The 12,242-nt window shown below is 44.5% G+C and overlaps 1 protein-coding gene across 1 annotated transcript in view; it reads right to left on the bottom strand.

Moving 5' to 3' along the window:
- Positions 1-12,016, bottom strand: part of PRLR (prolactin receptor) — a 610,827-nt gene extending 598,811 nt beyond the window's left edge. The window contains exon 1 of the mRNA XM_029578943.1: positions 11,817-12,016. The gene's annotated coding sequence lies outside the window, so the exon portion shown is untranslated. The remainder of the gene's footprint in view (positions 1-11,816) is intronic.
- Between the last annotated feature and the right edge of the window lie 226 nt (positions 12,017-12,242).

Here is a 12,242-nt window from a genome sequence, read left to right as displayed (position 1 = left end):
TGTTGTAGCTGGGAGGGCGTTGAGGGTCCCTCCTCCCTGCACTCCCTCTGCTACAGATTCACAGGCATATGCGGGGACATCCGAGAGGCATTTTAAAAATGCAGCATGTGATTGCTTTTCCTTGCCCGGTCGATGAATGACTTTAAGCAGTACATTTTTTCTAAGTCACGATTCGAGGTGAGCTGGGTCCAAAGTTCAGAACAATCAAAATCACAGAAACAAGCATGTATAAAGGAAAATTCTGGGCTGCTTAGCAACCCCAAGGAGGCTGCATGATTCTAAACCTCTTAAAAAAAAAAAAAAAAAGAAACAAAAGTCTTTGTCAGGACTTTAACAATAGGGACAACCATGCTGTGATTCAAGAGCATCACCGTAGCTGCTCTGCCCCCACGCATAGTGTGCCTTTATCAATGTCTAAAATAGATCCATGGTCAAGAATATTCCGCATGTTATCTGACAACACAAGCACAAATATGATTCATGATTTCATGTGTCTGCCTTTGCTTCTACTTGTCTTTCTATTTTCACATACATTCTATGTCTTACAATTACAGAATTCTTTTTTGTAAGAAATGCAGTATCTCCTCCTCATATCCCATCACCCCCCTACCCATCCCGCACTCACAATTGACTCTGCTATCAAGATTCCTCATGCACAGCCCTGCGCAAGGAACCTGGGGGTCCTAATCGACCAACAACTGAACTTCAAAAACCATATCAGTGCCATTCTCAAAGAGGGTTTCTTCAAACTTAAAGTCTTAAAAAACCTGAAACCTCTCCTTCACGCTAGTTACTTCCGCACTATCGTCCAGGCTACACTGGCATCCAAGATGGATTACTGTAACTCCCTCTTTCTTGGCCTACCCTACTCCTCCTTAAAGCCCCTCCAAATGCTACAGAACACTGTAGCCAGAACCCTCTCCAACGCTCACAAATACGACCATATTTCCCCTATACTGAAGGACCTACACTGGCTCCCTATTCCCTCCCGCATCCGCTTTAAATCCCTGACCATTATACATAAAGCCTTATATTCCCATCACTCCAACTGGCTGGCAGATCCCCTCCAATTTGCCTGCTCGAATCGACCGACAAGGACCACTAACAAAGGGTCCCTCCATGTGCCATCCCTAAAGAAAGCACACCTCACAGCTACACGGGATCGGGCGCTCTCCATTGCTGGACCTATGCACTGGAACTCACTCCCAACCCACCTCAGACTTGAACCTTGCATCACCAAATTCAGAGCCCAGCTCAAAACCTGGCTAATCAAACAAGCCTTTGATGAACATTGAATTGTGATGGATCATGACCTGAATTTGACTATGACCTTGTTCTTATGACATTATAGTTCACTTGTTGTTTGTTCCTATGCTTCTCTGCTCACCTTTTGGTTTTTTGTACCCCTTACGCTTCCCCTGTTACTTGTAATTTCCGTTGCTTTTGTTCCATGTAAACCGAGGTGATGTTTCGACTAACATCGGTATAGAAGACTTTTAAATAAATAAATAAATACATATTTTGCTAGCCGTTAAGCCCGTAACAACGGGCTACATTTAAAAAAACTTTTTCGGTCCATTTCCTTCCCACTCCCTCCCCCTCATTCTCCCTCCCCCCTCTATTCTCCCTCCCTCTCACCTCCCCCCTCTAGTCTCCCTCCCTCTCACCTTCCCCTCTCCTCCCTCCCCCCAGCTCACTCTCTCCTCCCCTCCCCATACCTCACTCTCTCCTTCCTCCCCATCCCCTCCCCTCACTCTCTCCTTCCTCCCTCCCCCATCCCCTCCCCTCACTCTCTCCTCCCTCCCCTCATTCACTCCCCCTCTCTCAATCCCCTCCCCTTTCAGCTCATCCTCAACCGGCAGACGGAAGATCTCGGGGGGGGGTCCCTCCCTCCCTCGGATGCACGTGCCGCCGCCGCTACTGCTCGTCGCCGCCGCCGCCACTACTGCTCCTCCCGCTCCTGCTCCTAGACGCCGCTGCCATTTTTTTTTTTTCAGGCACGTTCCGCTCTGACTGACGTGCTCGCCCGCACTGCTCTCTACTGCGCATTTGCGGGCCGTCGGTCAGAGCCCATTTATAAGATAGATTGATTACTGCAGCTAAATAAAGGTAAAACCTCCTCTCTGGCGGAAGGTCTCTTATGCAAGGGCTACAGCAAAGTCTCAGGGCTGTCTTTATTCTCCCTGACCTCTATCATTCTCAAACACCAGCCTTCAGCCCTAGGCGCAGGGGTTCTCTGGCAGGGAGGGGGCCTAAGCCTCCGGGGCCCTAGATGCTGGGATGGGATAACCAGGTTGCACAATCATTCTCTTTAATCAACATAGTGAGGGAGTCTGCTGATCCAAAAGGGCTCACTTGAATAAACGCTCAGAGTGCAAGGTTGGTGTTCAACTTAAAAAGGATTATCCTCACTGAGATTCCAAAAATCATAAACAGGAATATGAATAAAAAATACACTTGTCTCTTTGTCCATAGTGCCTCCTTTGGTGACCTTCCTACTCTTAACTATGCCCTAGTCCAAAACACCTTCCCTAATAAGGGTAGGTAAATTCTCTTCTAGTTCCAACATTCACAGGGGTGATGGAAAGATTTTCCCAAGCTTCAAAAATCAATAAAATCTCCAAAGTACTTCTCAAAACTCTCAAAAACTCCAATCTTTCTTCCACCTTGCTCTTAACTGGGCACAAGATTCAAAAACAGGGATCCAGCCCTTCCTTTCAGGAGGTCCTCCCTCTCAGTCAGGAGCTGATTCAAAATAGCAAAATGTCACTCCTCCAGTATCCTCAAAACTTCTCAAAAACTACAAATCTGCAAAAAACTTCTTCATTTGACTACGCTTTGGGGACTTACTCAAACTTTCCTCTCCAAATCTTCTGTCACCAACCCTTTAGGATTAGTTGACTTCGTCTTCCCTCTGAATCTCTCTTAACCCTCTCAGTATCTCCTTCCTTCTAACTAACGCACAGGCTCAGTAGCAATTTAAGCCTGAGACCCATCCCAAAAACAGGATGGTCCAAAAACTGGAGAGGTACAGGATATGCAAAAAGCCTACCTATAATCCCAAGAAGACCACTGGGAAATATTTGTGCGAATTCTAATCCCTGCTACCTAAGAAATTAGAATCAATTGAAACATCAAAATAATCAGATTTTCTACATTAGTTCCTTGTACAAAAGGAGAATAACATTCAGACAAATGCATGCAGAGGCATATATGTGCATGCATGGCTGCAAGCAGATCTACACAAGTATTTTATAACATGTATGTTTTATAAAATATGAGTATGGAGGCGAGAGAGAGGACTGTGATTTATCTGGGGTGAGGAGGAATCCTGGCCCTACCTCCTTGTTTCCTTGGAACTTTGCCTGGACTTTCTGTGCCGGCTTTGAGGGTCAGGAGAGCCCCTTGCTTTGGGTCTGTCACGCCGCTGATGTCATCGAGGGGAGGGACCGGTAAGGCTAAAATCGGACCCCCCTGCGGCGCGCAGACGACGCCGGCGTGCTGCCAAAGGGGCGTGCGGCTTTGTTTGGATTCCTAGAGACTTTTTGCCCTCGGATGGTAATAGGATTTTCCAGTGGTTGAAGGCCTAGTAAGTTATTTTATTTCTTATTCCTCTCTCTGCCTTCAATGAAGAGATCCAAGATGGCTGCTAGTGAGAAGGGTGTGCATTGAGAGAGCTCCTGTCTAAGGGCCTCATTTTCTAAAGTATCGCAGGCCTGCGATACTTTAGAAGATGAGGGGTGGGGGGGCCGAAATGGGGGGGCGGGCCTGCGCTGCCGGTTTTGCACCCAATAGCGCCACCATAGGAGGTGTAGCTATTGGGAGCGAAATAGGCAGCGAAAAGGCACCTACCTTTTCGCTGTCAACGGCGTCGGCGCAGAGTCGGCCCCGGTGACGCCCTGACTCCTCCTCTTCAGGGGTCGACTCCACCCCCATCCTGGTATCGCACGCGATAAGGGACTTTTCGCATACAAAAGGTCCTTATCGCGTGCGAGCGGCTTGGAAAATGAGGCCCTAAGTTTGTTACCGCGTTAAATATGCCGCATACAAAAAGAAAGGGCAGGCTACGACCGGAGACCCCGACTGTTCCTGGACTTGCCCTTTCTCAGCCATTGATTGAAGGGTTTCTCTCCCCACTAAATGCAGTAACACCAGGAGAAGTTTCCGTGGTTGGTGTTGGTCAGGAGCAGATGCTGATGCCACAGGAACACCACATCTCTTTGAGCCCCGGAGCACCCGTGATGCCGAACCCGCCTAATCCTGAGCTAAACTCGAAGTCGGAGTCGGCAGTGCCCACGGTTGTCGTGGAGGTGCCGGCTCACATCGTGGATGAAAGCGAGGAATATGTTGCAGGTTTTCAGGTAGGAGGAATCGGAGATGATCCGCTGGAGTTGGTGGAGAAGAGTAACAGAGCGAGAATTCTGACTCCGGAGCCTCTAACCTCAACACCTAATGGCGGCCTCAGAAATGAGACAAGAACGCTGCTTACAACCTGAAAAAGTTACTTCCAAAAACTTGGGCTCTGAGGTAGAAATAACACAGAAAGTTACCTTAGAAAATATTTGGCTGGTATTAATGGATTTGAAAGTATCCATGAATAATTTGGAAACAAAGATGTCTGAAATACAGATGCAAGTTAAAACAACGGATATTGTGGTAAAAAAGCACTCAGAAAAGTTGGAAAGTTTGGAAAAACAGCTTAATCAAGTACAAGAAATTCAAACAGGAATAATGAAAGGAAAAGTAGCCAATTCTAGAAGGATTGAGGTAATTGAGAATAATTCAAGACATAACAACATCAGGATTTTGAATTTCCCCAGTGTAAAATTTATTTCACCAATGGAACAATTTAAAAGATTTTTAGGGGAAAATTTACAGCTGTCTTTGGAAAAAATTCCACTTATTGAAAAAATCTTCTTCATAGTTACCAAGAAAAAAGAGAAAAATGAAGGATTAAATCAATCTCAGCAATTGAGTAACATCACAGACTTTTTTAGAAAAATCGATGGAAGAACAGGTAAAATCAAGAGTAACTTTGTGTGTAAGATTCCTGAGAATGGAGGTCAGAGATCATATACTGAGGCTATTTCTCCGCAACCGAAAAAAGCTCTATCTTGCACAAAAAATGTGGATGTACCCGGACATAACCAGGCCTACTCAAATAAGAAGAAGAAATTTCCTACAGATGAGTCAGGAGGTCAAAAACCTGGGGGCTCAGATGGTCGTATATTTTCCTTGCAAATGTGTTGTAAAATATATGAATGAAAGATATGTGTTTTTGGAACCCTCAGAGTTCAGGAAATTCCTGGATACTAGAATCTCTATTTAGTTATTTTTCAGATTGGTCACAGGTATATAGAGAATTAAGCATTTAGTCTCCCTTATTAATTGGGAAGTTAATTTTCCTATAATTGCTCCATTATTATCTGTCTTGGATCTCCAGATTCCTTAAAAATGGTCAATCACAGTTTAAAATTTGTATGTTGGCCTGTTTAAAAATAAATTTCTTGCTACCTGTGATTGATCTTGTTTAAATATTTCTCTGTAAAGACCATATCATTGACAAGTGGAAATTACTGTCTATATTTTGTTAAAAGTGAATAAATTAAAAAATATGAGTATCTCTACCCCGCAAGATACGCGCATATGTATGCTTAGGTGCAAATATACAGTATGCAATGTATTGAAACCACATATATCAATGCACTGAATGCGCGTACATTTCTACCCTATTTGAAAAATATACATACGTATCTTTCACATGTGACAGTAAAGTAGGATATGCCTGCATAAGTCCCAAATTATACAGGTAAGTTGGCAATTTTAAAACATGCGCACGTAAATGAAATTAACCAGTTTATCAATTAGTCAATCAGTTTGCCCAGTCCTTCTCCAGGTCATCGAGACCTTCCTGGTTCTTCAGCCTGAGCTCCCCTCAGTCCACCCAGACCTCCCACCCAGTCAGTACTACATAATAAACACGTTTAATATCACTTATGCCAGACAATTAGTTGATATAAAAATCCACAAGTACACTGGAAAATATCTGTGTGTATCTTCTAAAATAGCAACTTACGCATGTATTGGCCCTGGAACATCCCTAGACTGCCCCGTTTTTATGTGCGTATATGTGTATGTGAACGAGAATATACACACGTGGATTTTTTACTTTTATAAAATACCGATTATGCAAACACAGGCTACTTATGCAAGTATCTGCTAAGTCTTTGAAAATTCACCCTCAAATCTCCACATTTAAGTACAGATCCAATCCTGCAAAAGGTCATATGTGAACTCTTAAAAAAAACAGTTATGCAAATAGCTCAGAGATCAGGTGAACTTGCTGTTTCTCAGTGCTGATTTTTAGGGTTATAAAGGCAAAGCCTTGAAACTTTGTACAGAATTGCTTGTGGCCATGTGCCTGTTGGCACTAAACACCAAGTACATGAGCAAGTGTGGCATATAACAGAAGAGGAGATGCATTCTTCTGCCCTGCTTCCTCCTCCCACTATCCTTCCCTTCAACCCACCTCACACTCAAGCATCATCGGCTCCACCTTCCTTCCACTCCCCTGCCAGTTACATATTGAAAGAGTATTGAATGGAAAACAACTGTTATTTCCTTAACCAATGGAACTTTTCACACAGAAGTCAGGGATGAATTTGGTTGGCCCCCGCCTTAGGTACTGATTTGTTGCCAGTGCCATTGCTGCCACCCGACAAACCTCCAAGATATGTGAAGCGCCCCCAGATCTTGGCAAAAGCAGTGATTCTCAAAACAGAGTGAGCACAGGGATATGGCAGGCCCTTGAACACAGGCTTAATCCCCATGCTCACTGTGCTCTGAGCATCTGCACTGGAGCCACGGTCCAGCGACAGGAGATGTTGGCAGTGGCAGCAGTGGGGTGACTTCCAAGGTCCAGGATAGGATTGCAGCGTGGTAGGGTGGGGGATACAGGATGGGGGAAGGAAAGTTGCTATCCCTCAAATTTAGCCTCCCTAGGCACAGGCCTCATAGGCTTGTGAATGACTCTGAGGCAGTGGCGTAGCCACGGGTGGGCCTGGGTGGGCAGGTGCCCACCCAACTTAGACCCAGGCCCACCCAACTGGCACCGGAACTGCAAGGCTGTCGCGGGATCCCATCCCCGCGACAGCGAACAAGAGAATCCACGCCTCGCGCGCCATCACGGCACACATGGGGAAGTGCTGCTGCGGCCGTATGGCCAACCGGTCTTCCTGTTCGGGGGGAGGGGGAGCGGAAGCGCCGCGCGCAGCTTCCGCTTCCTCCCCCCAATGCAGGAAGATCAGCTGGCCTCTCCTGCTGCCACCCGTTCTCCTGCTATCTTCGGACCAAACGGCCCGCCGAACTTCCTGTTTGGGGGTGGGGGAGCAGAAGCGCCGCGCGCAGCTTCCACTTTCTCCCCCTGAGCAGGAAGATCAGCTGCCTCTCCTGCTGCCACCGGCCTCCTGCTATCTTCGGGCGTCGGGCCGTACTGCCCGCCGAACTTCCTGTCGGGGGGGGGGGGAGCGGAAGCGCAGCGCACAACGTCCGCTTCCTCCCTCCCCCCCCAAGCAGGAAGATCGGCGGACCATACGGCCCGACGCCCGAAGAAGATAGCAGGAGGCCGGTGGCAGCAGGAGAGGCAGCTGATCTTCCTGCTCTGGGGGAGAAAGCGGAAGCTGTGCACGTGCTTGAATGTGTATGTGTGGATGAGAATGGGAGTGTGTGTGGGTGAAAACTGGAGCCTGGGTGTGTATGTGGGTGAGAATGGAAGCTTGAATATGTGGGTGAATGGGAGCTCGAATGTGTGTATGTGTGGTTGAGAATGGGAGCCTGGCTTTGTGGGTGGGTGAGAATGGGAGCTTGAATGTGTGTATATATGGGTGAGAATGAGAGCCTGGGTTTGTGTGGGTGGGTGAGAATGGAAGCTTGAATATGTGGATAAGAATGGGTGCTTGAATGTGTGTATGTGTGGGTGAGAATAGTACCTTAAATGTGTATATGTATGGATGAGAATGGGAGCTTGAATATGTGTGGGTGAGACTGGGAGCATGGGTTTGTGGGTGAGAATGGGAGTCTGGGTTTATGTGTGTGGGTGAGAATGGGTGCCTGGATGTGCGTCTGTGTGTGCATAAGAATATAAGCCTGGGGAGGGGTGAGAAAGTGAGAACTTGAATGTGAGCTTGTGGGGGGGTGGGGGGGGAGAGCATATGAGAGTGACAGCTTGAGTGTGTGAGAGGGAGTCTGTGAGAGAAAGCGTGTATGTGTGTGTGTGTGTGTGGAAGGGAAGAAGACAGTAATAGAAGAAAGACACTGAAAAGGAATTAGGAAATGAGCTATAAGGGAAAAAATGGGAAAAAGAGACCAGGACCAACTGATTAGAAAAATACAAAGATCAGACAACAAAGGTAAAAATATATATCTATATTTTGAGATGTTAGCAATTTAAATATAAGCAACACAACCGCTCTCTCAAAATTTATGGACAGGTAGGAGCCGTGTATAAAATCGTAATAATAAGAAGGCTAAAGTACCACAAATCACCGTGAATTATGTTTGTATCATTAAGTAAACCTCATACTTAGGCGTAGATGTGAATGCTATGCTGCATAATTTGGCATTATTTATCAGTAAAAAAACAACTAGTAGACCTGCATGCCTACAGCCCACCCATGTTAACCTTGTGCCCACCCAAAAAATCAATTCTGGCTACGCCACTGCTCTGAGGTAACTCAGAGACTCTGCAACATGACTCTGCTCAAGTATCTCTCATACAGCTATCCCCTATTCAATTGCTATAACAACTTTGGTTCCCCTCTTTAAGTTCCTATGTAGAATTACATTCACTAAATGTAACTTCCTTTGAGCTACTAAAAAAAAAAAAATCGAAGCATAATGTAATAATTAAACACAAACATGGTGAAGGCAGTTTTCCAAGGTATTTACCCAGGTAAAAGGCCTGACTGATAAACTCAACCTTAGAAGAGGGGGTCACTTTTCCACTCCTAGAGTCCTGAATTGCTCACACAGGGTGGGGAAAAGGGAAAACGCTGTTGGATCCCGTGGAATGGGAGGCGGGGGGGCAGGAAGCTCCTGCAAGGCCACAGCGAGGGTTTCACAGCCACACAAAATCAGTACAAAAAGAATTCAGTCCATGCAGATGTGTGTTCCAAATAGAATGAAAAGTTTACTGAAAATATGTTAAAGTCCAATAGTTATCACAAAAAAGAAAAAAAATATATTAAGTGCCGCTCAGTCCAAACCACGATTAAGTGCAGAAACAAGCTTACAAGTTGTTCAAAAGAGAAAAGCAAACTCCAAGTCACTTCCACAAGCACAGTTCTTAATGTTACTTAAATCTCTTTAGTTCTAAGGCCTTCGCATCTCTTCCTAGAGATTTTTATTCTTTAAGCCCAGGGGAGAAGTACGAAGTCCCTCTTGAAATTCCTCAGTTTACTCACAACCTTTAGAAGTGGCCCAAGACAACTCGCGGTTTGAAGTTTCCCGGTCCATAAAAGTGCCCATGTGCTTTGCAATTATTTTATTGCTTTTTAAGAAAGATGTAAAGCATTTTTGCATTGCACTTTTATGATCTAAACCGCTCTGGGTCCCTTTTGGAAAAAGGGTGATATATAAGTATAAATGTTAACTGCATGGGTTTCTCAAAATGCCTCTTTAAAGGACCAGTGCAAAAGTTATTGCAGTGCATGAGCTTTTGAGGCCACCAAGACCTCATCTTCAAATGCCATTTGACGGGAGCTCTGAGGTCTCAAAAAACATTTGTGATTACTCCAACATCACTTCTGCTGAGCTTTTAATAGCTATCACAATGTACAAAGACATGAGGTGCATTTAATGGAGGGCAAACCTCTATCCAATCGACCACCGCTGACACCAAGAATCAAGTCAAACTGCAGAAGATTCTGCACACAAAGCATCTGTCTTGGATCACTAACATACTACTGAATTTAAAAAGTTGGGGAAGAGGGGAATCACCTGGCTGAAATCAATTCCTTGTCTCTACTGTACCATTTAATACTGAAGTAAGTACTAATTTTGCCACATATTGTTGGTTGACAAGAGGTCTGGTGGACACTTTATCCAAACTCATCTGCCATGGCTCCCATGGATTTAGTAGATACAACTTATGAAACATAAATATATTGTCTATACTCGCATATGTCAAGAAATCTATGCCAGAAAATCCGCCCAAAAAAGCCAGTTTGACTTATACATGCGTACTATCCGCGTATACTTTTCGCGCATACTTTCAGCATATACTATAATGTTCCCTTGGTATCCGCATACATACGTGCCAACCGCCGAAACAGAGTGGAGTTAGCCCCAAAAGTTAAGCAGCTAACTCGGATATTAGCAGTATGCGGCTAACTCTGGTTGTGCTGCTGATCCGTTTTAAAGTTAGCATGCCGCCTGACATTTTTCAATACGAACATGGCCTTTCTTGAATTCTTATCTTCCTGACAGAGTGCTCATTTTAAACCTCGACTTATACATGGGTCAATGCATTTCAATGGATTTTGGACTCAAAATTGCCTGCAGATTTATACATAAAATTGACTTATACACAAGTATATATGGCAATCATTTCTGTAGCAAAATAAGTGCTGTTTCCAACTTAGTCTGTGTGCTAAACTGGTTAAATCTGGAATTTTATTCAACTGTTTAATCTGGTTTATGCATGCCATTTTATCAGTTTGTAACATTTTTCAATGCATAAACTTTTGAAAGTTGAACTAAAACCGAAAATAATATGACACTATTCTAAAATAGTTGAACAGAAATTTGAAGCTGTTTTGTTGTAATTTTTTGGCCATTAAGAAAAGGTTATTTAGTCCCTTTATCATCTCCTCCAGTTGATGCCCAGGTTCACAGTGGCTTATCACAGAAGCATGAAAGATCTTTTTGAGAGATAAATTTGCATCACAGGGCCACCCTGATTTGCTTAGAGACAGATTAAAACTGTGAAATAAGAAGCATAGCAAAATAAAAACATACAAACATGTACACAATTCAGCCATTTGAATGTGTATGCAGATAAAGATTTCTAGCTAGCTATGCATTCTGCTACCTTACAGCAGTTATCCACATTGCACAGACAACTCAGCTGGCACACACTGTATTTTATTGTATAGTCCCGAGTGATGTTGCTAATGCAAATAAATATAAGAATTTCAGTGTCTCCTTAGCTTATCATGCCCTCTTTGTGGTGAAAAGCTCAACATTAAAATCAGGCAGATATAACATGGAAAAACAGAGCAAATTTTTTTTTTTTTTAAATGCAGCCCTTTGGTATTCTGAATCCTATAGAACATGAGGCCTTTTATTTTGATTTGCAACCAGATAAGAAATAAAACACTTAAACAATTGTGATTCATTTCCTATGGCATGGCATATAATGTGTCTTATTTAAATTTTCCTTGTACAGTTCGAACTGTCTCTAATTATTTTTATGAGAAAGATGTGCATAAGAAAAAAGGGGCATCATACATAAAAGGAAAAATGCCAAGGATTTTACTGTAGCACATCCTCTATTTAAATCTTCTAAGGTTTTAGATATGCTTGGGGGGCGGGGGGGAGCCCATTCAGTTTTTGCTTCCAGTCATTTGAAAGCATAAGTACATTTATAAATTATTGACTGTTCGCTTCACATGTCAACCCTATGGTGGACCCTCAGTCACAGGCAGACAAAATATAGGTGCTAGCCCATTATTTCCACATTGTATATCAGCTGTACATGCAATTTGATATGCCCCCCCTCCCAGTTTCGAAAGGCTTGATCCGGTATATTCCATTACCTCGCGTGCCGTTCCTTTAATGTGGCTTTGCCTTCCTGGGTAACTGTATTGTTTACAGTGTGCACGGCTACCCTTCCTTTCCTTTGCTATCTGCTGTCAAGTCATAGCGACGTTTTTACTGGCAGAAGAAGGCCCTTCAGATCCATCTCACTAGGAAACGCATTGACTTGCTGGGATAGTCCAAATCTGACCCGCAACTCAGAACCACTGCCTGCCTGCAAGGCTTCCTCCGGCACTCAGCGCTCCACGGCGCTCTGCTAGGGTCAGGCGTGCTGAGTCGGGCTGCAGCCCTGCTTAATCCTCATTGGGCTCTTGCCTGCTGAGCCCGAGGCTGTTTCCATGGCAACGCGGCTGCAGTTGCCACGGCATGCGCTGGCATGTGTGATGTCAGGGTTGAGAGATGGCCTAATGCAATCTATTAATCCT

Source organism: Rhinatrema bivittatum, chromosome 1, assembly GCF_901001135.1.
Source record: "Rhinatrema bivittatum chromosome 1, aRhiBiv1.1, whole genome shotgun sequence".
Taxonomy (NCBI): Eukaryota; Metazoa; Chordata; class Amphibia; order Gymnophiona; family Rhinatrematidae; genus Rhinatrema; species Rhinatrema bivittatum.
The sequence above is the reverse complement of the archived record's forward strand: the minus strand, read 5'-3'. Positions and strand labels throughout refer to the sequence as shown.